Here is a 27,905-nt window from a genome sequence, read left to right as displayed (position 1 = left end):
TAGTTTCAAAACCATATTTTATCATATATACTGTAATGCTTGTTGGTAATCATAATGAGAGAAGACTAGGACTTTTAAAAATGCAAGTAGCATAAAATTCAGCATTTTCAAGAAATGAAGAGAAACCATACACAATGTCACTATACCTTTAATTTTTCTTTATTAACTTTCTATGGAATATGGAAAATTATCACTTCTCACTAGATTTCCAAAAATGCTCATTAAAGGTAGAGAATATATATAATGCATATAATGTATGTATTACATATATGTATAAAGTTACGTGCCACAAAGTCATTTCAGTTAACGAAGGTTTACATGCATGATGGTAATCGTAAGGTTATAATGGAGCTGAAATTTTCTGTGGCCTCGTCACGTTGCAGCCATCGTAGCGGAGTGCATTTCTCCTGTGTTTGTGGTCTTTCTGGTGTTAGCAAACCCGCTGCACTGCCAGTCATGTAAACGTATACCACATACAAATATGTATAGTCCGTAATACCTGATGATAACAATTAAGACTTGCTGCTTTATGTATTGACTATATTACACATTTCATTGCTATTTTAGTGTGTATTCTTTCCACTTTATAAAATAATGTTAATTTAATACAACCTTAGGCAAGTCCTTAGGATTGTTAAAAAAAAAATGCATTGTTACCACAGGAGATGGCAGCTGTCTGCATTTCATTGTCCTTAAAGAACTCTTTAAATGGGACAAGATGTGGAGGTGGAAGATAGTGATATTGATGAATTGATGATCCTAACCCTATTTAGGTCTAGGCTAAGATATGTGTCTTAGTTTTTAACAAAAACGTTAAAATGTAAAATAAATAAATATATAATTTTGTAAATTGAAAAATAACTTCTGGAATAAGCCTCTACAGAAAAAACACATATTTGTACAGCTGTACAATGTATTTGTGTTTTAAGTTAGGTGTTATAAGAGTAAAAACATTAAACATTAAAAGGCTTATAAAGTTAAAAAATTACATTAAACTAAGGTTACTTTATCATTGAAGAAACAAAAAAATGTCTTTGTAAATTTAGGGTAGGCTAAGGATACAGCTATTCTAAAGTTTGCAGTAATATGTAGAAATGTCCGAGGCCTTCACATTCACTCCCCACCCACTTACTGGCTCACCCAGAGTAGCTTCATTCATGGCAAGTGCCCTATGAAGTGTACCATTTTAAAACTTTTATACGCTACTTTAACTTTACATTTTGTATGTATTGATACAGAAATATTTACTATTGTGTTACAGTTATTTGCAGTATTCAGTACAGTAACGTGCTCTGAGCTACACTAGGAGCAACAGGTGTACCATATAACCTAGGTGTGTAGTAGGCTATACTCTTTAGGTTTGTCTAAGTACATGCTTTTGCATTAAGATAAAATCACCAAACAACACATTTCTCTTTATATATCTCTACTGTTAAGCAACAAATGACTATATGTACATATATATATGACAGATACTTATAGAGAATATATTTAGTGCCATAAAATGCCATCAGTTTATAGAAAACAGGTATATTTATCCACACTTTCGGTTGTCTCAACAAACAAAACAACAAAAACACTTCAGATGACGGCAATCCTACTTGACAAGTTGATGACCGACAAGAGAGTCTCTGTTCCATAAACATAGTAAAGCCACTCCTCAATTTCTGACTCCTAGAAACTGAAGAAAATAAACCCTTATTATTGTGCTAAGCAGCTCGATTTTGAGACAGTTTTTTTATATGGCAATGAATAACTAATGCTGTGAGTCAGTGACATACGGGTGGATATTGAAACCAATGGAATACAATTAATTACTGAAATAAATGTGTGGAATATAATATAATGAATAAAAATTTAAATGTATTGAATTCTGGATAAAGCAATATGTGAAATATAGGACAGTTAGTGGAAGAAAAGTTTACTGTAGTGATTGAGAAGATGCATTCAGTAAGTGAAGCAAGCAAAACACGAGAAAGTGGAGTCTTGATAGTCCAAAAAAAAGTGATCCTGAATGTTACATTTTTGTTCAAGTAATAATCAAAATTAAAGACTGCTCATGAGCTAGGTAAGCCATAAAATTATTAGTGTCATTATGGAAAGGAATTTAAGAGGTGTAATAAGGCAGAAATCAACTCATTTAAGTCAATAAGAGATCAATGTGAGTTAGAAATGGGAGACAGTAAATGCAGACCCAGTATGCCTGGATGCCTGATTATGAAGATAGTCCTTGTGAACCATTTTATGGAGTAATGATAAAGAGTTGAATAGCAGAAGTAATCAGTAGTTGTCAGCACAGGTCTCAATCTCATGGGGAGTTCCAATGAGCAATTATTCCCTTCATTGTAGCATTTCTGTATTGTTAGAGATAAACTATAATGAAAGAGATTCTTTAGGGACAGGGGAAAATTAAGGTAAAAATAGAGCCAAATGTTTAACATTCACAAATGGGTTTTTAAATTTCTAACAGGATATGATGAATATTACTTTCTCTCTTTGTTAATGTAATATAGAGAGTGTACATAGTGTATTCTGAGCCACACAATGGAGAAGTGGCAGAGTTGGAACAGGAATCCATGTAGGATAATGTAAATAAATGACCATTATATTATTGGGATGAATTATACATGTTTACATGAAGATGATCTTCAGAGAGTGACAGAATATGAAAAAAACAGCATAATATGCTTGCCATTTCAAGAATGAAATGCTTTATTTTACTTGCTGCTTGGACTTCTTGAATTAATTTTTGTAAACTGTGTGGAAGGGGTCCAGTTTCCATCTTCTGCATATGGCTAGCCAGGCATCTCAGCACCATTTATTGAATAGGGCATCCTTTCCGCTTTGCTTTTGTCAGGTTTGTCAAAGATGAGATGGTTGTAGGTGTGCAGTCTTATTTCTGAGTTCTCTGTTCTGTGCCATTGGTCTGTGTGTCTGCTTTTGTAGCAGTCTCATGCTGTTTTGGTTATGCAGCTCTGTAGTGTATTTTGAACTTGGGTAGCTTCTCAATATAAATTGACATTGACCCCCCAAAAGGGTTAGCTCATGTCTAGGAAATATCAGAGTTTAGAAGTTTAATGGAACTTCCAAAGCTCACTATGGTTTATGATTCCATTAATTATTCACACTAGACATATCAGTGTGATATTCTGACAGACATTTATATCACTTTTACGGTTTCTTTTAGATATAAAGCATCATTTTCACCATGAAAGAATAAAACTGTAGATTCTAACAATATTATTTACTTGTATTTAATTGACAGTACAGCAATATTGAATAAACATAACAATAGCAGTGAAATATGTATTCAATGTAACTGATAAAAGTATTTGCTGGAATATTTTCAAAGTAGTGCTATTCAGAGGGATAGAATGATAGAAACTTCCAAGAGATCAAATAAATTTATGAAAAAGACATTACTTCAACAATGTAATGCCATTCTTGTTTAAACTCAGAGTATAAAATATTATAAAACATTTTTTAAAGTTAGATGAGTTACAAAACCACTGTTATGAAATTGTTTTTATACAGAAAGATGTTTGAAAAAAAGCTTGTTGGCCGTAAGTAAGCCCAGTAAGGCCAGCGTTGCTTCCTCAGTGGCTAGTGAACCTAAGATTCTCCTTTTCCCTCAGCTTTATCCCTGGCCTTTCTTGCTTGCTTTTGTTGCAGTTGCTATTGGCATCTTCATCATGAAATTTTTGCCTGTGCCTGTCCTGAACAATATTGCCTAGGTCGTCTTTCAGTGTTTTTATAGTGTTAGGTTTTATATTTACATCTTTAATCCATCTTGAATTAATTTTTGTAAACTGCATGGAAGGGGTCCTGTTTCAATCTTCTGCATATGGCTAGCCAGGTATCTCAGCATCATTTATTGAATAAGGCATCCTTTCCCCTTTGTTTTTGTCAGGTTTGTCAAAGATGAGATGGTTGTAGGTGTGCAGTCTTATTTCTGAGTTCTCTGTTCTGTGCCATTGGTCTGTGCATCTGTTTCTGCAGCAGTCTCATGCTGTTTTGGTTATGCAGCTCTGCAGTGTATTTTGAAGTTGAATAATGTGATGCCTCCAGCTTTGTTCTTTCGACTGAGGACTGCCTTGGCTAGTTGGGCTCTTTTATAAATTCATATGAATTTTAAAATAGTTTTCTCTAGTTCTGTGAGGAATGTCAATGATAATTTAATGGGAATAGCTTTGAATCTGTAAATTGCTTTGGGCAGTATGACCATTTTAACAATATTTAATTTTATCACACACACACACACACACACACACACGTACTTCCACTTATCTCTGATGACCTCAGCAATATACCAGTCTTACCATGTGAAAGTCTAGACAATTCCTGTCACATAATTGAGCTCATTAAATATCTTATGAACAAACCAATTTTATGTAAACTCCTCCAAGAAAGAGATATCTTTACCATTCAGTGATGTTAATAGATGTCTGGAAGCATATGCTCTGATTACCATCTATATCATCAAATCTTTTGTTTATTGTTGGACATATCCTTCTTCTTTTGCATAAAAATATCAACAAATGCTTCATACAAGGAAACACAAAGCTACATTTTGTAATTCTGGATAATTAAGTAGCACAGCATAACTGCTTACACAGAATACTTCTTTTATTTAAAATATAGCTTCAAAAGGACAACCTCCCAGACTAAACTTTAGGGACAGAGGCATTGTCAGGGAAAAAAATAGAATAATATAAGAGACTAAACATATGTCCAAAAAATGGATTAACTAAATTGTGTCTAATTACATTTAACTTACATATGAGTTGTGTTTTGTGGAACTTATGGCACAATTTTGACTCGTTTTTCCTCTGTGGTTTTTGTATATTACGTATTTACTTTGTTTTGCATGAAATCTAAAAATAATAACTTTTTAAAAATTAATGAGGTATATGCACTCAAACTCAATCGTCTATAACATGGTTAATGTTAAGCCTTATGTTCACTAATTTTTATTTTGCTAGAATTCATTCTATGCTATAGTTTGAAAGAGAAAAACCAAACTTTTATGATTTTAGTAACACATTTCGTGACCTAGCTTAAATCTAAGTAGTCTAAATTAGTAATCTAAGACATTCATGGATTATGAAAGGGTTAAAATTGATCACTATTCAAATAGTATGAAAATAAATATTTTAAATAATCATACTGTCAGTAGAAAAAGTACAAAATACCACACTTTTATTAAATTCATAAATTTTCTTGGGAAACTTGTTGTAAAATAATGCAGTAGAAAACCCAATTACTTATAATTATTTGGCCCAAAATATGCTGTAACTTTCCTGCAAAAAGGTTTAAGTATGCAATATTTGATAAAATGTACATTTTACTGTTGTCTATACAAAAACATAGTTGAAAAACTTTATAAGCTGCTTATCATTTCTGTTATCCAGTTTATGCTATGGCGTGTCACTGTATGCTAGTCCTATTGATTAGAAGTTTCTCAGATGCTGGAAATGTTTTATTACTATACTGTCCACTATGAAAACCCTTATTCATAAGTGTCACCTCAGCATCTGAAATGTGACTCTGTAACACAGAAATGCAATTTTATTTTTATTTAATTATAGTAAATTTAAGTTTAAATAGCAACATACGTCCACTGGCTATCTTACTAGAGGGCAGGCTGATCATGAGGTCAAGAGATTGAGACCATCCTGGTCAACATAGTGATACCCCGTCTTTACTAAAAATACAAAAATTAACTGGGGGTGGTGGTGTGAAACTGTAATCCCAGTTACTCAGGAGGCTGAGGCAGCAGAATTGCTTGAACCCAGTGGCAGAGGTTGCAGTGAGTCGAGATCACGCCACTGCACACCAGCCTGGTGACAGAATGAGACTGCATCTCAAAAACAAAAACAAAAGTTTAAAGTGTTTTTATCAGATAATAAATTTGAAATTCTGTAAGAACACCATAAACCTGTATATAATGATGGCACAGGATATAAAAACTTTCCAAGCCTTGTAATCTGATTATACATAATTTTGTTTTTCTCATATAAATACGTTAAGAATTAAGTTTTTTTTTTCCTTTTTGTAGAGAACCGTCTTGCTATATTGCTCAGGCAGGTCTGGAACTCCTGGGCTCAGGCTGTCCTCCTGCCTCTGCCTCCCTAAGAGCTGGGATTACAGGCGTGAGCCACAGCACCTGGCAATTTTTTTTCTCTTGTTGGTTTATAAATGTGCAGATGACAATAAAATTTTCAAAGTCTCACATGACTTTTCATATAACATTGACTTACACACCACCAATAATTTGTTGAGTGTTCCTGGAAAATTGGTTCGAGTTTTGCTGACATTTTTGTGTATTTTTGTATTGTCAACATCTTATGATTGTGTGTGTGTTTGTACCTTATATTTTATTAAATTGCAGTAATACAACTTTTTTACATTAATACAATTTAATAAAATTTATGCAATTCTTCTGCCTTGTTATCAAAAGTAACTGAAATGCTCAAAGCACCTTCAATTGATTACTCTCAGCTCTCCTCACCCTTTACAACTCATATATTTGATTAGGAAAAGTGAAATTTATCTATTTTGGAAGAGAAATGTGTATAAGAACTATTATATAATACTTCAGTCATCTCAACAATTCCAGGAGACTCTAGAAAATGTGGAAGTTTCTAGGAAATTGCCAATTTCAACTCTGTGTCTTGTCTACTCGTATTGCAGTGCTTCACTACACGCCTGCCAAGAGTGGTAAACAAGCGATCAATTTGCTTGTGTGAAATGCAGAGACAAAGGTTCGTTGTCCTGTGAAAATAAGAGATCAATTCTGTATTAATACACATGAAAAGAGAAACTTGGGCAGGGATTATATCTCTGGATTTGTGGTTCTCTTAACGTGATCCAAGAGAACCATCTAGGAACTTAAATGGAAATCCCTAAACCCTGTTTTAACATACTGAATCAGAAACTCTGGGACTGGTGCCTGGGAGTGTGTGGTTTTGTCTGGCTCTGTTGCCCAAGCCAGAGTGCAATAACATGATTGTAGCTCACTGCATACTTGAATTCCTGGGTTCGAGCAATCCTCCTGCATCATGTTCTCGAGTAGCTAGCACTACAGGCAGGCACCATCACACCTGTCTGTTTTTTGTTGTTGTTGTTATTCATGTTGTCCAGGCTGGTTGATGTCCAGTTCCTAGCCTCAAGCAATCCTCCCTCCTCAGCTCCAGTGCACTGGGATTACAGGTGACAACCAGCAACCTCTTCATGTCCTTTATAGGGACATGGGTGAACCTGGAAACCATCATGCTCAGCAAATGGACACAAGAACAGAAGAACATCAAACACCGCATGTTCTCACTCATAGGTGGGTGTTGAACACTGAGAACACATGGACACAGGGAGGGGAGCATCACACACTGGGGTCTGTGGGAGGAAATAGGGGAGGGACAGTGGGGATGGGGAGTTGGGGAGAAATAACATGGGGAGAAATGCCAGATACAGTTGATGGGGAGGAAGGCAGCAAATCACACTGCCATGTATGTACCTATACAACAATCCTGCATATTCTTCACATGTACCCCAAAATTTAAAATGCAATAAAATATATATTTTTAAAAATGTAAATAACCATAAAAAATTATCCACATGATGTGGTGATCCACAATAAAGTTGAAAAATTACTACTCTTTAACATTGCAACTAAACATAAGGTGATATGAATAGAAGCAGTATGTAAGGAACTGGGTGTGTGTGTGTCTCTCTCTGTGTGTGTGTGTGTGTGTGTAGGATTCAAAATGAATGTGTCAATTTCTACCAAATGTTTTAGTCTTTTAACTACCTGCTAGCAGAAGTATATTTTAATAACTAATAGCTTTTTCTTTTCTTTCTCTTTCTTAGTAAAACCTGATTTGTAGTATTGCCATTCAGGGTTTTAGTGGAGATTTAAAAAAGGAAATACATGTAAAACATTCAATATTGAGCCTATAGTATTGTAATTATGATCATTAGTTTATCCCATGAGTGTTTTAACTAGTTACATTCTTTTATTGAACTTAATTAATTTCTTTATTGTTGATTTGCACAACATAGATGAAAACTTGCTCCCTTATAAACTGTAATGTTGAGGCTGGCACAATTCTGCTTTATACTTCCTTGAACATTTACCTTGCCATCTAAAATGATCTTTTATGCTTTCTGAGTGTTCAAAATGTATTAGTTGAGTACATTAAAACTGAGTTGTTAGAAAATGCAACACCTAACAAAAGCACTCTAAATTACATGGCTATAAGGATGGCATAAGCGATCTCATGTTTGTTGAGTTTGTTAAAGTAGATGTAAACGTTTTGAAATTTCAGAAAAAATCATATAACATACAAATGTAATATCATAATACTATTTTATATAAAATTTGTAAATAAATATATTTACTTATTCATCTATCCAACTCACTGAACTTGAGTCTCAGCATGCCAGATTGATTTGTTATGCTTACCTTCTCTCTCCGAATCTTTTTCTCTTCTCATCTTTTCTTCTCCTTTTTTCTGTATCCATTAAATAAATATATCAGATTTTTAAAAATTTCTATATATTTTAATACTCAGTGTTTTTTAAAATGAAAGAATGAGTGACTCTTGATTGTAAAGTTAATTTGTAACAAATTTGGCAATAAGTTTATGAAAATCCTTAATATGTAGGTTAACATTTATCCAACTTTTGTCCAAAAATACTAGTATGGTTTTAAAGCTAAATTAAAAATAATAGGTAATTTATATTGGTATGGAAAAGAAGGATTAGTCATTTCGTCATTGATAAAGTATTAAATTACTACAAATAATCACAATTTTCCAAATTTATGATTATCGTATTTCTTGTTATAAGACTGAAATAATTTGTAAAAAAATCTTTAATAATGGGAGATTAGGTAAAACCATGAAAATATTTTATTTAGTGGAATAACATAAACTTATCAGAATATTATTTAAGTATATATTTACTTAGAACATTTTCGATACAATGAGAAATAAGCAAAAGTTTCAAATTGATGTGAAATAGGATCACATTTTCATGGATGAAAATCGTGTCATATAATAAAAATGGCCGTAAATTCTCTTCCTCCTTGCATCTTTTCGCTTGGATCATCTTCACCCACTCTGACTCCAAGATTAGTCATAGACCTCACTTCAGCCAATGGGAAATAAGCAAATATGCTCTAAGCAGAAAGTTAAAGATGCTGCTTATCCGTGCCTGCCTTTTTTCCTGCTCTTAGAACCTGCGAATCATGTGTAAATATGCCCAGGCTGGCCTACTGCAAGGTAAGAAATCCGGTAGCATAGAATTGAAGATCCCCACTGATAAGCTGACAGTAGTCAAGCACAATAATGAGGCAACTCTAGATCATCTGTCTGCCAGAGAACTCAGGAACTGACTATGGATGTGTCACAGATCCTACAGAATAGTCCAAAACAATGACCCAAGCCAGCCCAAATCAAATGAAGCACCTGGCTAATGGTGGTGTGATGTTATTCTTTTATGTGACTAAAACTGGAGTTATTTGTTGTGCAATAATGGATAACTGATAAAAGAATCAGCTAGAAGGATTGATTATATTTAAATATTTTGATTATAAAACAAACCCTTTGTTTATCCATATTTCTACATTGTCTTTTTACCTAAGAGTAACAACTTAAATATAAAATGTGGCTACATATTCAACTCATATTTTGAAAATATTTTCATATTCTAAAAATAAAGAGTTGCATTTTAACATGGAAAGCATGTTTACCATTGAGAAATCCTCAAAGCGATTCAAGGACAGTTGCTAGAGTTTTAGATTGAATATGTCCTCCTGAATCTCTCACTTATCAGCAGATGTGGAACCTACTCCTTGTGGTGGACTTTTATATTCTGGTTAAAATTATTCTTGTGTTATATAGGGAATTTTTTCTTCCCAATTATGTACACTCATGTAAATCAAGGAGTCTAATTTTGGCACATTATTCTTACCACCATTAACAGTTGAAGTATAGAAAACAAAACATTACATTATTGATTATTCATAATCATAATGTTTTTGTCTTAGATATACTATACTTCTCCGTTTTTTAATTTTTTGTCTTTCTAACAAGACATGAGATTCTGCAAATAAGAATTACACCTTTAATTTCTTTTAAATTTCTCACAATGTTTTGTGACCTTTACAGCATACACAGTGGCAGGTGCAATCTATAAATACTTCATGCGTCCTTTTTCACCATGAATGGATGAATGTTAATAAAATATGATAATATTATATCTGCTCTAACTGGTTTGAGGAATTGTCAGACTGCTTTCCACAATGGGAAAACTAATTTATTCTCCACCAACAGTGTATAAGAGTTCCCTTTTCTCTCCAGATATAATAATATTCAACTGCTCCAGATATAATAATATTTAACTATTATATCCAAACAATAAAAATTGTATAGAAAGGAGTTTCTAGATATATGAATAATTCTTAGTTTTACAGGAATGTACTGATATAAAATAAAATGAAAAAAATCTTATTATGTGGCATTAATTAAAAATTAAAGTCTTTATAATACAACCACTGATAAAATTACAGCTTTGTCATTGGAATAAAGAAGAAAACGTCGGAAAGCCATTACATATCAAACTGGAGACAATGTATCACAAATTAGCAACTTTGATAGTAGGCTTAGTTATCTTAAGGATAAAACAATTTTCCTTTTATTCAGTGTAAGTCATTGCATTAAAGAGAAAATATCTATACACTGTCATCCTAATTTGGGAGCATTAAGTTAATATAAAGGGAATTATAAAGCTTAGCAAATTTTGGATTTACTAAATGGCTTCTTATTTTCCATATTAAGTTACATTTTAACATGGAAAGCATGCTTCCCATTGAAAAATCTTCAAAGGATTCAAGGACAGTTGCTAGAGCTTTAGATTGAACATGTCTCCTGAATCTCTCACTTATCTACCTTGAGTTAGGATACACTTTAAATATTGTATTTCTGAGAGCAGATGTATAAGTTTCAAATTGCTTTGCTCAGATTTTGTGAAAGTATTGGCATTAGAGGATTAATAGCATAAGATGAGAGGCAACAATATTACAAATAAAATGGCCTTTTGTTTTCACTTCTGTAAACTTCACAACTGTTTCAAACACATGTATTAAATAATCTTAAAAGCAGAAACATGACAAAGACACCAAAAGCAATTGCAAGAAAAGCAGAAATTGACAAATTGAGTCTGATTAAACTTCAGAGTTTCTGTATTGCAAAAGAAACTATCAACAGGGTAAACAGGCAACCTACAAAATGGGAGAAGCATTTGCAAACTGTGCATCTGGCAGAGATCTAATATCCAGCATCTGTAAGGAACTTAAACAAACTTACAGGAGAAAAGCAACTCCATTACAAAGTGAGCAAACACATGAACAGACACTTCTCCGAAGATGACACACGTGGCCAACAAGCATGTGAAAACAAGCTCAATATCCCTGATCATTAGATAAATGCAAATACAAATCACAATGAGATACTATCTCACACCAGTCAGAATGGGCATTATTAACAAGTCAGATAATAACAGATTGTGGTGAAGTTGCAGAGAAAGGGGAACTCATACACTGTTGGTGGGAGTGTAAATTAATTCATTGTGGTAGAACACTTACAAACATATACAAAGTATACAAACAAATACAAAGCAGTATAGCAGCAATTTCTCAAAGACCTAAAAGCAGAACTATCATGCAAGCCAGCAATCGCATTACTTGGTGTATACTCACAGGAAAATAAAGCATTCTGTCATAAAAACATGTGAACACAAATGTTCGTTGAAGCACTACTCGTAATAGCAAATGACATGGAGTCAACTTAAATGCCCATCAGTGACAGACAGGATAAAGCAAATGTGGTACATATACACCATGGACTATTATGCAGCCACAAAAAAGAACAAAATCATGTCTTTTACAGGAACATTGATGGAGCTGGAGGCTATCATTCTTAGCAAACTAATGCAGTAAAAAAAAAAAAATAATGAAGTATGCATGTTCTAACTTATAAGTGGGAGCTAAATCATGAGAACTTATGAACACAAAAAAGGAAACAACAGATCCCAAGAGTCAACTTGGGAGGGCAGAATGGGAGGAGGGAGAAGAGCAGAAAAGATAACTATTAGTGCTGAGCTTGATACCTGGGTGATGTAATAATATGTACAACAAACTTCCATGACACCTGTTTGTTATGTAATAGACCTTCACCTGTACATATAAACCTAAAAGAAAAATTTTTAATAATAATTCTAAAAGTAACTTTATTAAAACCAATGTCCAATTAAATAATAGTGCATTCAAATTAATAAAAAATATTTATCACATTTAAATGTTTTATTTTGATAAAAGCTGGAATGTTTTAAAACATCCATATTTTTAAGAATCCCCCATCAACTTTCTGTGTAATATTAAAATCTCAATTTTGTTATTTCATCATTTCTATGATAGCATATGTCAGATGTTTACCTATTTCTTTAGAGTTTTGTAATTTGTTTTCAACAAGATGGAATAATTTTTTAGTGATTTTTGGATTTTTTTCTCATTTATATGAATGCTTTCTAACAACATCTACTAACTTTCATTTCCATCTGTTAGTAAACCAGCATTTGTATATTTGAATTTCATTTTAATCTGTAGGAATGATACCTATTCAAAGCATTTTTATTTTAGAGTAGAAATTTTAATGACAGACATACTATTATTGCATCCATATGTTCATTTTTATTCTGGAAAGGGTACATTTGAAATTGGCAGACTATAAAATATAAAGGTCACTTAAAAATACCATAGTTTGAAAACAGCTGGTGACAAGAGATAACACATTTTCTATCTCTAGGTAACTTTATTTTAAATTCTAAAAGTAATTTTGTCATTTATACTTGAATCATTAAAACTGAATCTGAAATAATTTTCTTTTTATTTTTATTTCATTCCCAAAGAATAGCATAGAAATTATTTTTAGGCCAGTTACAGAATATGCAATTACTAATACAACTGAAAAGCAAAAATAAAAATAAGAAATAAAGTTTTCCTATCTTTTTATTTTTTAATATATGCTAGGAAAGATTTCATGCCTACAATAAACTGTCTAAATTTTGTATATATAGCATGGGGAGAAATGCCAGATATAGGTGATGGGGAGGAAGGCAGCAAATCACACTGCCACTGGTGTACCTATGCAACTATTTTGCATGTTCTTCACATGTACCCCAAAACCTAAAATGTAATAAAAAATAAATTATTAAAAAAACACATACATAAAAAAATTAAGTATATAGAATGACTAAACAAATATACTTGTACCCATTGTCTAAATTAAGAGGAGAGCATTTTGAGAACTATTGAAGGGTCTTGTACAACATGAAAATATTTCGTTGTCTGGATATACTACAATTTATTTTTCCATTCAGTTGTTGAAGGGAATCTTAGTTGCTTTTGTGTTTTGGAAATTATAAAGCTTCTGTAATGATCTATGTGCAGGATTTTTATGGTCATAAGTTTTCAACTCATTTGAGTAAATATCAAAAAGTGGGATTGCTTCATCATAAGGGAAGAATTTGTTTGTTCTTGTAAGAAACTGCTAAAATCTCTTCCGAAGTGGCTGGACCAATTTGCATGAATTCCCATAAGCAATCAAGGAGAGTTCCTGTAGCTTCACACCCACCATCCTTGCCAGCATTTTCTGTTGTCTGTTTTCTGAAATTTGGCTATTCTAATATGCGAGCAGGGATATCACATTTTTATTTTGCCTTTCATAATTACATATGCTGTAGTTTTTTTTCACATGCTTATTTGTTGTCTTTTTATCTTCTTTGGTTACTCACAGTTTTAAATCCCCACGTTTCAAAATAGATAAATTAGGAATGTGTTGTTTTCTGACATGAAAATAAAGGGTTTACCAAGTAGAAAATTATGGAGAGTACAAATAAACTAAACAGTTGCTTTTATTAACATATTAATATAGTCTGTCAGTGAACAATGAATTCTTGAAATTGTTTGGGCAACAAAGCTGAAATTTCTCTGTGAGGCTTGTAAAACAAATTTCTGCTATCATGTGGTTATTTCTCAGATGGAAAATGCTTCTTCTTGACTAGATGGGAAGTCAGTTTGGCATCTAAGTTTGCTTTAAAGAACTGAAAGAAATGTTATTTAGGTTTAACCCTGTGAGTATTATCAGATATTGAATACACAAAGTTCTGTAAAGTAAAACTCTAAAAATCATTAGTGGCAAAATATATTTCTTTGATATAATAAGGAATAGAAAATAATTCTGTATTCCAAACCTCTTTTCTTTAAGACTTTAGAAATCACCTCCCCCACATAAATTGTCCCTTACCACACATCTAAAATAGCAAAATTAGCATTTACCCATAATTTATATCCTCTTATACTTCCATCTATCTTTAGATGACTTTTAGACACTCACAGGTACACTCAACAATCACACACACTTGACAGAAAGTGTTCTTGCAACTCAAATTTTGTGAGATCTCTTTAACTTTTCTTGAATTGGAGTTTTATGTGTAGAGTTTTTGAGCAAAACTGTAATATAGTTCATCAAGCAAGATCAGTTGTCAGTGCTATCAGACTCAATCCTCTCTCTTTGAACAATTTCTTGTAAGACATGCTTCACTATTTGTAATAACATTCAAAGTTTAGCCTACCCATACAAATTAATTTAACATATATGAAGTTAATTGTAGTATACAAAAAGAAAGAAATCTGTAATTAAATAATTTATGTATCACCTTATAAAAATTGAATATAACACACACATACACACACACACACACATACACAGAGATGTGTTGTTCTTGTAAGAAAATGCCAAAATGTCTTCCAAAGTGGCCAGACCAATTTGCATTCATTTCCACCAGAAATCAATGAGATTTCCTGTTGGAACACATTGTATATAAATATGTATATAATTTATAAGTAGATGTATAGCTGATCTAATATATGTGTATATATATTATATATATGTGTATATATACGGTCAATAAATAAATAAGTAAATATATATATAAAAAATAGGTCCCAGTAAAATATGTACATACACTATATATGTATATTATATTTATATGGATGCATATATTTTTTGGCACCCCTCTTTTATAATCTTATTGTGGTATAATTTATATGTATTAAAAGGACCTATCATGAATGCGTATTACATGATTTGTAGTATATGTATGGAATTGTGCAACCATTAGCACAGACTACTTTTTAAAAATTTGTAACATGTGGAAATGATCTCTTATGTTCACAAGTAGTTGATCCCCACTCTCTTGTGAAGCCCAGAAAATAACTGCTATTTGTGACTATATTTTGTTTTTCTCTGGATATTTCATATACATGGAATCATGCAATATGTAGACTTTTTTGTACCTGGTTTTTTTCATATAGCACAATATTTTTGAGGTTCTTTAATACCATTGCTTGTTTCAGAACTATGTTCCTTTTTATTACTGAATAGTATCTGATCATATAAATATATCACTTTTTTTTCTAGCTGATTTGACAGTTAATAAACATTTGGATTGTTTCTCATTTTTGGCCTTCATGAATAACGCTTCTTTAAACATTCATATACAAGTCTTTTTGTGAATGCTATTGGGTAGATACATAGGAGTGGAATTGCTGGGTAGTAGAGTAAGTGTATGTTTAAGGTTTTAAGAAACCATCATAATCTTTACCAAAGTGGCTGTACTATTTAACACTACCATCAGTGATGCATAGTTTCCAGTTTCTTCATCTCCTCATCAACAACCTGCTTCAGTGTCCCATAGACTGTTGCTTTTGGATAAATATAGAAATTGATCCCTCTGCTGTTAAAGCTTGAAACTTGCATTTCCTGTATCTCAGTTACTTCCACAAGAAATGACCTTCAGATCTCTAACAGAAAGAATCACAAACCTGAAACCAGATCACCTCACAAATGGCAGACCCCTCATCCACAATAATTGCTTCCTTGCCCCTCCCAAGTTTCTCTTTTCTTAAACATTTTTACATTTCTTGCTGCTGTAACAACCCCCGGTTTCAGTTAATCAGAGAGATGGATTTGAGGCTGGATTTATGCTCCCATCTCCTTGGCTGTAAAACCCTATTAAAACCTTTTTCCTTGGCAATACTTGTCATCTCAGTGATTGGCTTTCTGTGAGGGGAGTAGCAGGACCTAGACCAAACCCCCTGGTGTTTTGGTAGCAGATTTTAGTTCCCTGACCAGGAGTGCATTGCTACTGGCTCAGCTGTCTTGGGCTGGGAGTCTCAGAAGCCAACCTAAGCAGCTGCTTGCCTAATTTTCGCTGGAAGTGAGTTTCCATCTCTCTCTGGCCCTGCCTCAACTGGCCTCAAACATATTCCTGATTGCCTTGGAAGAGCTGCCTTTGAAATCTGACATAGCAACAGGATAAGTGAGTTTCCTTTGTGAGCCCAGACAGCAGGATCTGCTCCTCTCACTTTGGGAATATTTTAAAGGAATTTCCATTCATAGGTTGAACAAACCCAACTGATTAAGAGAGGGAAGCACCTGACTGCTTCAGTATGGTCACTCTTGGGGCCTTGTCTATAGTTGTGTGTGGTGTCTGGGTAAGTGAGGATCTTCTGTGGATACCAGACAGTGGGATCAGATTCTCTCAATTGGAGAAATTTCTAAGAAAGTTTTGTTTGAAGGTTGACCAAGCCCAGCCAACAGAGAGAGCATCTCAGGCATTTCAGTTTGGACACACTTGTGGCTTGTCTGTTGCAGCAGCACTTGGATAGTGCTCTGGTGATTGTGTGTGTCTGATACAGTCAAGAGAAGTTAGAGTTTGGTTAAGTGATATTCTTTTGTAATACTGTTTGACCCCAATATTGTTTGGAATTCTGGAATTTGTTGGATGGAAAAGCAGACGGAGTTGCATGTATCCAGGCTTTTGTGTGGCTTTTATAAGCAGGGTCCGGCCTGGTTAGTATGTGATGTTCTCCTTTGCTGCTCTTTGGCCCCAGTGTTCTTTGGAGTCTGGGGAGGTTTGTCCTTTAAAAAAATCAAACTACCATTGAAACTGTTTTACCCAAAATTTTGGTTCACAGCCTTCATTGGATTACCTATTGGGCAAACAAAGTAAAACAGGTGAGCTCATATATCTGTCTCACAGCTAGAGTTCTAAGCTAAAAGCTATTGGATCGTTGTGTCTGTGTGTATACATGTCTAAATGTGTTTATTTGTATGTACACATATTGGTATATGTTGTGTCTGTCAAACTGGCTTATTAGTAAAAGAGTGATCATAAACTAAGTAAATAAATCCAACCAGTTTTCACATTCACGTGACTTAAGTAAATATTTACTAAACAAACTGGCTTTAAAATTACTGGTAAAATGAAAACAGAAATGTTTTCAGAATTGTCAGCATACGTTTTGTCTGGGTTTTATATTTATCTTTCCTAGATATTTGAAATGTCAGTGTTTGGCATAGACATTTATAAAGCTATTAACACAGCCAAAACAAAATGATCTTGGTTTGTTTGACTTATTTGACAAATGAGACTAATTTAATGTTGTTAGCTGAATTTTCTGAGTTACTGGTCAAAATACCTATCTCTTTAACTTTGAGGCACTTATTTAGGTCAGCACCTGATGCGCACTGGCTATTTTAAATGGTTAACAAGGAATTAATGAACTTTAAATGATGTTGTCTAATATCTCAGTTTTCAGAAGTAAGCTAAATAAACTGTTAAAAATGAAACACTTGAGTGTGTGTAAGTGGAATAAATTTTTTAGGTAAGGTTTGTGTAATTTTAAATCTTGAAATTCTTTTTGATAAATATTGGATATCTGAGTCATTTCCAATTGAGAGGATTATGAAATGGGAAAATATGTTTCTAAAAATATGGAATTATTCTTATGGATAAAATGCTCATATCTGATTGTTCAGGATTTCTTGCTTTTTAAGGTTTCACTAAAATTTAAGGTTACTAAGGATAAGAATTATAGTTCATTTGTAATTCTGTATATAAAATGTGCCAAACGATGTTAATAGTGAGAAAACGAGTTTAAAAATTAATCTAAAAGTTAGTCAGATTGCATATTTGAAAAGATTATTTATGAAACAAGTTAGTAAGAAACCAGTAAGTAGGGGAGAAAGAGGTGAAGCAAGTTATGTATATGAAGATGTATTTCTGATAAGGAAGGTTATAAAGAAAAGAATTTTATATGATAAAATATGGTAAATTTTTTGGTCTGGAATAAAATGACTGGTTATTTGAAGAAGAATAAAGAAGGGAAAGGAGAGAGGAAGGAGAAGGAGAACATGAGGAAGAGGAATCTGGGACTGAATGAAAAGCTCATGTGTGTTGTGGATGGTGTGTGTAAATCATATGGACTGTGTCCTGTTTTCCTGTGTGTCTGCTTTCATGCACATGTAAAGAAAATAGAAAGTTGAAACAGTTTAGTTAATAAAATATTGTTTTAAACCTGAGAGATATCAGGTTTCCTGTTTGGTTTTGCTTCTAATTTTCATTTGTTTGCTGTTTCTTTCCCCTTTGAGTGTTTTGTATGCATATATAAAGAGAGTGCCAGCGTTTTATTTCCAGTGAAAGGCTTTTTCTTTTTTGGTTTTGTGAATGTTTATTTTGTCTCCTATGTATGTATTTCTAGCAAGTTCTATTTATCTGAAATTCCTAGGCTATCTTTGTTGCACCTGTAGGAATCAAGGGAGCATACCAGCTATTTGGAATTTGGTTAGTTTTGCTTCCTTCTGATGATCTAGGGAATTAAAAAATAAAAGATTTATTTTTATAAGATCTAAACGAAATAGCATCTTATATGTTTTGTTGTTTGGAGAAGTGAATGAAAGTGGAAATGTTTAAGTGATGTTTTTTTCTAGTCTCCTTCTCATACTTGTTGGAGCCCAAAGTCCAGAGAGGGTCGAGGCAGTGCACCCCTTCTGAAGCTGCAACAGTGTGGACTTGGCCCCATATTGCTCCAAGATCAGAGTGGGTACCAACAGTGGGGAGAAGCCAGGCAGTGAAAGCAGGCACCTCTGAGCCTGTCACGGCTTGGTGGGGGATACCTTTTCAGGCTCCAAAGAGTGCAGACAGGCCTAGATCCACAGCTCTGAACATCAAAATTGGAGGTAGTATTTAAATTCCTTTAAGTTACATTTATATAGATGGGTTGTTAATATGTATTCCAGGATTATATGCGATTTCTAAAATTCTGATGTGTCATATGTTGTCAGTAATAATTATGATTATGTTAAATTGCTGTATGCCACAGAAATAAATCAAATTTTCTTGTCAACTCTTTCTTTAATTATGGCTGTCTTAAGGCTTTGTCATCTACAATTGACATTTTGATTTGATGCATCTCAAAAAAAGGTCCTATCATCAGCTACAGTTAACAGCTAACTTCTTTGGAAGAGTTCAGGAAAAGAACTCTTGAATGTAGGGTTATGGTGACTTTTGAGATTGTGCCATTCAATTAGAGAGAAAACTTCCAGGGCACCAATTGAAAGGCTGATGTGTTTGGAAAGATTGCTAACCTAATATTGAACAGAGCAGGAGTTGATTGCATGCATGGACTAAACTAATGTGAGACAGAAATAATTTTTTATGGGTTTCATTGTTTGAAACATTGATGATTCTTTTTGTTTTGTTTTTTCAGCGTCTGGAGAATATTTTGCTTTTGAGGTATTTATAGCCTGAAATATACTTTAAGTGTATTGAACATGCTTTTGTATACAGAGTTAGAGCCCTATTTTATCTATCACTCTGCCTAATTTCTCCAGAATTTGGAAACTATTTGTGAATATTCTTAAACTCATGGCAGTGTTTGTATACAGTTAATAACCACATTTTCTTTTGTAATGGGACACAATTGAAGGAACTGGTTATTTCCTCAGGGCTCTGATTGAAATGGCCTTGTGTGATGTTCCAGCAAAGCCAGTTTGGGAGAGTCTATAAGGACAATGATTCTTGTTTAACTTTGTGTGTGTAATCAGGCCAAGCATATGGGACTGAAGCTTATTTTGCATGCAAATTTTTCCTGCTCTGATTTGTCTTTGATGCAGTTGGCTGCCTTAGCCCATTTTCTGAGTTTGTTGTTCTTGTTATTTCATTGTTAATAAGTTATCATTGTTTTTTATATATTCTGGATGGAGGTCTTCATGAGACATGCGGTTTCCAGATATTTTTTCTAGCCTCTCAGGGTTTCAATCATTTGTGTCTTATAGGAATTTGTCAATTTCATCAAAACTATCTAATTTGTTGTTTTAATGTTGTTTATAATATGCTTTTAAATTCTTTACATTTCTGTGGGGTAGTAGTGCTGGGTCCACTTTAACTCCAGATTTTCGTAATTCGATTTCTCCTAGTTAAACTAGAGATATCTCCATTTATCATTTCAAAGTATAAAATTTAGCTTTTATTTTAATATTTTTATTTTCTATTTTATTTTCACTCTATTTTTATATTTCCTTCCTTCAATTATTTTTAGTTTATTTTGTACTTCTTTTTTTTTAAGTTGAAATTTGAAGTTACTGAACATAAACCGGATTCCTTGTCTAAAAATAGGTATTTAAAATGTAAATATTCCTCTACAATATTCTTTTGTTATAGCCCATAAATTTTGAAACACTCTTTTATTTTCATTTAGTTATCTATATTTATAGCTACAACATATATATTTTTTAATTTTGGCTTCTTTTTTGATGTATTAGTTATTTAGAAGATGTTTTAATAAAAAAAATGAAGATTTCCTAAATTTATTTTTGTGTTGATTGCTAATTTGTGTTATAGTTTCAGAAAATGCTTTGTGTAATTTCAACTATTTCAAATATGTTGAATTCTATTTTTTGTGCTTACATATCATCAGAGAGTGTTTCATTGGACTTAACAAGGTTGCTTATTGTGTTGCTGTATGCAGTGTTCTGTAAGTTAAGTGAAGTTGATTATATAGTTGTTAAATTCTTCCATATCTTTGCTTACATGTTATATGAATTACTGAGTTAACTATAAAGACCTCAGTGTATTATTGCCATATGTTACGTGTCTCCCTCGTCCCTTTAATTCTGTAATATTTGTTTTGTGCATTAGATGGCTCTCCTTTAGCAGTGTATATACTTAAAAGTTTTGCATACTCCTGATACAGTGGCTCCTTTTATTTGGAAATGCCCCTCTTTCATTCTTATATATACATCTAGTCGGTCTGCTATTTTCAGTGCCATCCCAGCTTTCTTTCCGTTTTTTTTTTTTAACTTTCAAAGTATGTTTGTATTTAAAACTGAAATGTGACTGCTGATGAAAAACTGAATTCGGATCTCATGTTATTTCCAGTCTGACAATCTGTGCTTTTTTGTTGCATTTATTGATAATGCTGCATCTGTATGAATTGTTTTATTGTCTGTTTTCTATGTCTTTTACCCTTTTTGGGACTCTGTAACTCCTTATTTGACTTTTTGTTTGTTTCACTTTCCTATTTAGCTAGGTTATCTTGTTTTGCTTTACATTTTACATTTATTTTCTTAGTGGCTGCTATAAAAATTACAATGCACATTTTAACTTATCAAGTCTACTTAGATTAGTACTAACTAAATTCTAGTAAACATTTGTTCTAATGGAAATCAGTTTCTTTCTCTTTCCTTGGTGTGCTATTATGGTTGTATGTATTACATCTATGCTATATGCCTAACCATAACCTGTTGTAATGATTTTTATGGAACCATATCATTCAAAGATACTGAGACAAGGAAAAATACTTTGTACAGTATTTTTTTCTACTTACAAATTTGTATTTTGAGACTCTTCAATTCCTACTGTCATTTCCTTTCAAACTTAAGGACTTCTAGTTGTATTTTTGGAAAGCAGGTTTCATAGCAATGAATGATCTTACTCAATTGTGTGGGGGTAATTCTGTTTCACCTTTATCTTTGAACCATTTTGCTGGCTATAAAGTTCATGTATATGGAGAGAGAGAGCAAGAGAGAGTTGTTTGTTTTCTTTCAGCACTTTATCAATTGCATTGACTTGGGGCCTTCACTTACCAGTATTAGTAATTCTTACAAAGCATGTTCTCTTTCTCCTGATAAGTCGGTCTTCTCTTGCTGCTTTCAAAGTTTCCTTTTGTTTTTGGCTTTTGGCATTAGTTTGATTATGCTCTAATTTGATATTTCTTTACATTTAACCTGCTTTTGATTCAATGAGTTTTTGTGATATTTATATGAATGTTTTTCATAAATTTTAAATTCATTATTTCTGCATGTTTTTTTTTGTCTCTCTGTCTCCTCCTAGGACTCTCATAAAATTCATGTTGATATGGATTTGATGGTGTCCTACAGGTCTATGAGGCTCTATTTTTCTTCATTCTTTCTTTTCTTATCTGTTCTTCAAATGAGATAAACTTTACCTACCTATATTCAAGTGTACTGATCTTTATTTTCCCATCTCAAACTACTGTTGAGTCTCTTGAGTAAGGTTTTTATTTAACTTATTTTCATTTTAATTTATCTCTATTAAATTGCCTTTAATTATTTGGAAATAGTATCATTTTATTATTTGAATATAATTATGACAGTTGCACTGACATCTTTATCTACTGGTAACAATCAGCATATGACCCCATTCAGAGACGGTTAGTATTGACTAACTTTTTTTTTGCGACAGAGTGTTGCTCTGTTTCCAAAGCTGGAGTACAGTGGCACAGTCTCAGCTCATTGCAACCTCCATCTCCTGGGTTCAAGCGATTCCCCTGCCTCAGCCTCCTGAGTAACTGGGATTACAGGTGTGTTCCACTACGCCTGGCTAATTTTTCGTATCTGCAATAGGGCTTTCACCATGTTGAACCAGACTGTTCTTGAACTCCTGACCTCAGGTGATCCACCTTGGCCTCCCAAAGTGCTGGGATTACAGGCATGAGCCACCACACCCAGCCTGACCGTGCACTTTCTAATAGTTTTTTACATGCCTCATACATTTTCATGAAAGCTGAATGTTTTAGATATAACATTGTTTTAACAATAAATTTTTATTTCCCTTTTTTAAAGGCTATTTTGGTCTTTGATTGTTTCTGTTTTTTTGTTTGTCTGTTTAGTAATTCCCATCAATTTCATCTCAGTAAAGTAGTAAAAAGTAAATAATTTGGTGAGTCACATAAATTAAATCAGATTACCTCTGAGTTGAAAATGCTTGAAGCTCAAACTTGTGAAATTACTACTCAGATTAGTTTTGATTATGTTTGGAATTTCCATAATAAGACTATAATATGTATTAACATAGTACACTTTGATTAGTTGACAGTACGATTTGACATTAGGATAATCATCAAACAGTAAGTATCTCTGTGCCAATACAATAAATTACTACTACTTTGACAGTCATTATAGCAAGAAAGAGTTATTTTGCCTTGTAAAATAAAACTAATAACAATACTCTCCTTCATGGAAATTCCTTAAATATGTAAATTGATTGGTTCTTGGTATATTTTACACACTCAGTAACAACAAGGACTCCATGGAAATTGTTATACTAAGTAAATTGGTTGGTTCTTGCTATATATTACCCATTCAGTATGTGCTATTGTTTTTAATTTTAATTATGAAGAAATTTTTATATAATGAAATAGAATAATTAATAAATTTTTATCAAGTTCTCATCATCTCATTTTTACACTTATTTTCTGGCCAATATTTTCTCAGTTACATTCAAATCCCTTTTAGCTCCACAGGATTTGTTTAAAATATGTCTAGAATATTATATAATTCAATCCCTATATATTTCAATATTGGTAAGAAATAATTTTTTACTTTAACATTGTCATACCTAAAAATAACAATCATTACCTATTATCATCCTATTATTGTAATTTCAACCTGCCATTGAAGGCATGTTATTATTCTGACTATGTCAAGACTATTTAAAAAATATTACAACTATAGTAATGCGATTACTTTTATTTATGGTTTGACGTTTTTGTCTTAGGTTTACTATCTTAATTTTAATACTTTTTCATTTTCTTATTTGATACCTCTTCCAAAATTTAATCAGAATTCAAATTTTTCAATTATTTTGTTTTATTTTTATATTAAGCCTCTTGGACTTTTTGGATTTGACTGCCTTCCAATGGTGATGATTAACCTCTATAGTTTCATCCTTTATGCTGTTTTTCTCTGTGTGTATCTTGTAATGGGCAATAATCCCTAATGACTTTCTCAACTTGGGCAATGATACTTCATAATAAATCCTTTAGGATATTTATTGCTCTGTCTTAGAAAACAGATCACATTTGCTTTTCTCCCTTATGCAATAAGAAGATCAATTAGATTGGAAAAATAGGAACATCTAAACAATGATTACACTGGATTTAAATCACACAAAACATATTCAAATTCATGAGCTTAAAATAATACTCATTAAATAAAAAAAAATAAAACAAAGAAACCTTACTGATCATCTTTAGAAATTTTTAAGTATTGACTCATTATTCTGAAAACAGTAAATTGCTTTTTAAAATACAAAGGCTATTTCTCCATCAAACCCTATTCTACCAATCTCTCCTTTTCCTCATTTACTTATATACATTTTCAAAGTTACACGTATTCGGAGTTTAAAAGTCAGAGTTCTAAAATAATTATAATTGAAAAGCTTCAGTCTCTTGCTTCAACTCTCTGCAAACCTGCAGATTACCCTCAGGAAAAAATTTTAAGTATTAGCTATAAACTTGTGATTCTACCTGGATATTTCAGAATAATAGTATTATAGTGTTTTTAAAGTGTTTTAATTTGAAACAATATCTTTGGGCTTCCTAGTACAGAAATGAATATTTAGTTCTCATACACTAAGCTTCAACTTCTCAAAAGGACTTCAGTTTGGCAACCATTGGAGAAAGGTCATTATTATTAATTATAAACGTGTGTATGTATATATCAAGTTCAGAAGTGATATATGCAATGTAAAAGACTATAATATCCTTATTATAAAATATTACTATTCTCCTGAGGAAATTGTTTATGTTTTCCATATTTTATTTTGTCTACATTTCTCTGGTAGAAGTATAAATTTCTGTTCAATGTTATCAGATACATAAGTTGTCAGTTTCATTTTTTATTGCCTTCTTGGAGGCATTCCTCTGTAATCATCCGTTCTTTGTATTTCTAGACCTAGTTCATTGTTGTCTTTATAGTTTCTTAATTTGCCTTCATTTTGGGCTATTTCATCCTTCTCTCTTTTCCTGTTTCCTGAAGATCCTATGTTCTCTTTTCCTGATTTACTCCCTCATTTTGAGTATTTATTAGCATCCAAGAAGTTTTTATTCTTTGCTTGTCTGAAAAGATCTTTACTTTACCTTCACTTTTAATATATAATTTGGCTGGTTATACCATTTCTATTTCATTTTCCCTCAGAAATTTTAAAGTTATTTTATCTTGTTTCCAGTGGTATTAAGAAGTGCAATGACTTCTGACTATAAATTGTTCTTACTGGTTTTTTCCCATATACGTCGTAAAACTCATGATTTTCAGTTAGAATTTAGAATCCTGAAATTCCCAATAATTCCATTCATGTAGGTATTTTAGCATAGATTTGTCTGGGCATTAAAAAGGACTTTGTAATTTGAAAGTAACACTTTTCAGGATTGAAAATGTTGTTGATTATTCAAAAAATTTTTTGGTTCCCTATGTACCCTTTTCTGAAATCCTGGGTTCATATTATAAATATTTTAAGATATTTTTTCTCAAATATTTTTCATATCATCATCTTTAGTCTTATATTTCCATATTGCTTTTCCCTTTTAAAAATATTTATTAATTGATCCAAATGTATTCTACTATTTATTTTTGTTTATTGGAATTTCATGAGGAAAATGTATACATATGTACATATTCCAAGAATTCCTTGATATCACTATTAATTTTTTAAAAACAAAATGGCTTAGCAGTTGGAAACAGCTTAAGAGTAAGAGAGACATAAGTTCAAATTCCAACTGCAAGATTTACTGGCTTGGTGACATGAATATGTTAAAGCTATTTAACTTTCTAACTCAGCTACACTCTCCATACTGTGAGAGTAGTAATACTTAATTGTGTGGATTAAATATGATAATCAATCTGAGTGTTTTGCCCAGTATTTGATACATACTAATTCAATAACTGTTAGTTAATGATTACTTCATTAATGTTAGTAGTATTAGTGTTAAAACAAATAATACATAGTGAAATGATAATATATGATGTCTATTATCATACAATGTTAAGAGACATAATTAACTCTTAACATTGTATCATATGTGAGGCAAAATAAATTTCAAGAGCTCTATTGTGTAACAAGGTGGCTGTAGTTAATGATGATATATTGTATTCTTGAAAAATGTAGAGAAAGTGGAAGTTAAGTGCTCTTACCACAAAATTGACACTGATGTGAGGTAATGCACTTTTTAATTAGCTAGTTTCAACCATTTCAAACTATATGTACTCAAAGAATAATGTACATGATGGAAATATACAATTATGTTAGCTGTCCATTTTTAAAATTTAAATGGTTTTTATATTTTTAGATGGTTGAAAAAATAAAAAGCAGAATAATATTTCATGACACATTAGAATTGTATGGAATTGGAATTCAGAGTTTATAAATACAAATTTATAAACTAAAATAAAATTTAGGGAATATACTTTTAAAATGTATGAGAATGTTATTTACACAGGCAGAGATAAACAGCTTTATTTGACTGTTGCTTCAAAGTTTTGAACATAATTATTTAACATATCATTTATATTTACATTAATGTCACAAAAAGTAGACACTATTAATCATGGATGAATTCTGTGATAGAAATTACTATTTGTGTTCCAGGAGGTACTCCTTTTAACATGTCTTATGTTGAAAGGCTCTGGAGGGAAAGAGAACAAACCTCTGATTTCATTATATTTTATTATTCTAAATACTGGAGAATCTCTGATATTTTGAAATGAGCTTGGCTGTAAGCCTCCAGCAAGAAAGACCAAATTGCTACCAACAATTAGATGACTGCAAGTGTTCAGCTAATGAATTGGCTTTAACATCAGAGCCCAGATCATGAAAAGAGCTCACACACACACACACACACACACACACTTATTTGTACATGTTTCCTTTTGTTCCACCCATTTAAGCACATTGGGAGTACTTCAGGGACAGTGACTAAATTAGAACCTTAGTTTGCTGTGAGAACAAATGGCTTGAAATGACTGTAAAACAATCAATTTATCCTTCCTCAGAAAATCATGATGGCCTCTCCAAAATCTTCTTGAGTTTTGAACATGAAAAATCCAAGACTATGGTAGACCAAGTTAAAGAATTGCCACAGCACCGACAATTCTTATTATAACCTTACCTTAGATGACTAAAATCCCTCTTTCTTCTTTGTAGCATGGGAAATAACAGTGAGACCACAGCTGGAATCATTTGATTGATAAGAGAAAGATAAAATAATTGAAAAACATAGTACAAATTCAAATAAATGAATGAGAAAACAAACTGTGTAAATCTGAAGAGCTGAAACAGCCAATGTGAGCGATTAGAAATTCTTATTCCAGGTACGAGAGAGAGTGCATTATTAGAATCCAAGAAATAATAAACTGAAAGCGGTTTTGAGCATATGATTTAAAGTTAAAAATATAGTCGTTCCCAAAGACTGTAGTCCTGTTCATAAAAATAAACCAAAGCTAAATATCTCACTTAGGAAATTGTATGCAGAGAGGAAATAGCTGAAGTCATATCAGCCAATTAGACATGGAAAGGGAATGTGTGCATGAAAATATAGAAGACCAAGTTACTAAAAAAAATTTGTCTTTATCTTGTTTCTTCAAATTAGACATTTTTGAATGAATTAAAACTTTCAAAATAGTCTCATTGATTAAATATTAATT

The 27,905-nt window shown here is 32.4% G+C and overlaps 1 protein-coding gene and 1 long non-coding RNA gene across 2 annotated transcripts in view; one reads left to right on the top strand and one right to left on the bottom strand.

The window, feature by feature from the left end:
• Window positions 1-27,905, top strand: part of LOC118149120 (uncharacterized) — a 353,134-nt gene that overhangs the window by 107,678 nt on the left and 217,551 nt on the right. The gene's annotated exons all lie outside the window — the stretch shown is intronic.
• Window positions 153-27,710, bottom strand: LOC144580164 (uncharacterized). The gene is made up of 3 exons (XR_013529255.1): window positions 27,371-27,710; window positions 8,462-8,510; window positions 153-1,681 (listed from the first exon to the last, which is right to left on the bottom strand). It is a non-coding gene; the product is annotated as an uncharacterized LOC144580164 (long non-coding RNA).

This window comes from Callithrix jacchus, chromosome 18 (genome assembly GCF_049354715.1).
Source record: "Callithrix jacchus isolate 240 chromosome 18, calJac240_pri, whole genome shotgun sequence".
Classification (NCBI taxonomy): Eukaryota; Metazoa; Chordata; class Mammalia; order Primates; family Cebidae; genus Callithrix; species Callithrix jacchus.
Note: the sequence above shows the minus strand (reverse complement) of the source record. Positions and strands in the feature narration are given on the sequence as shown.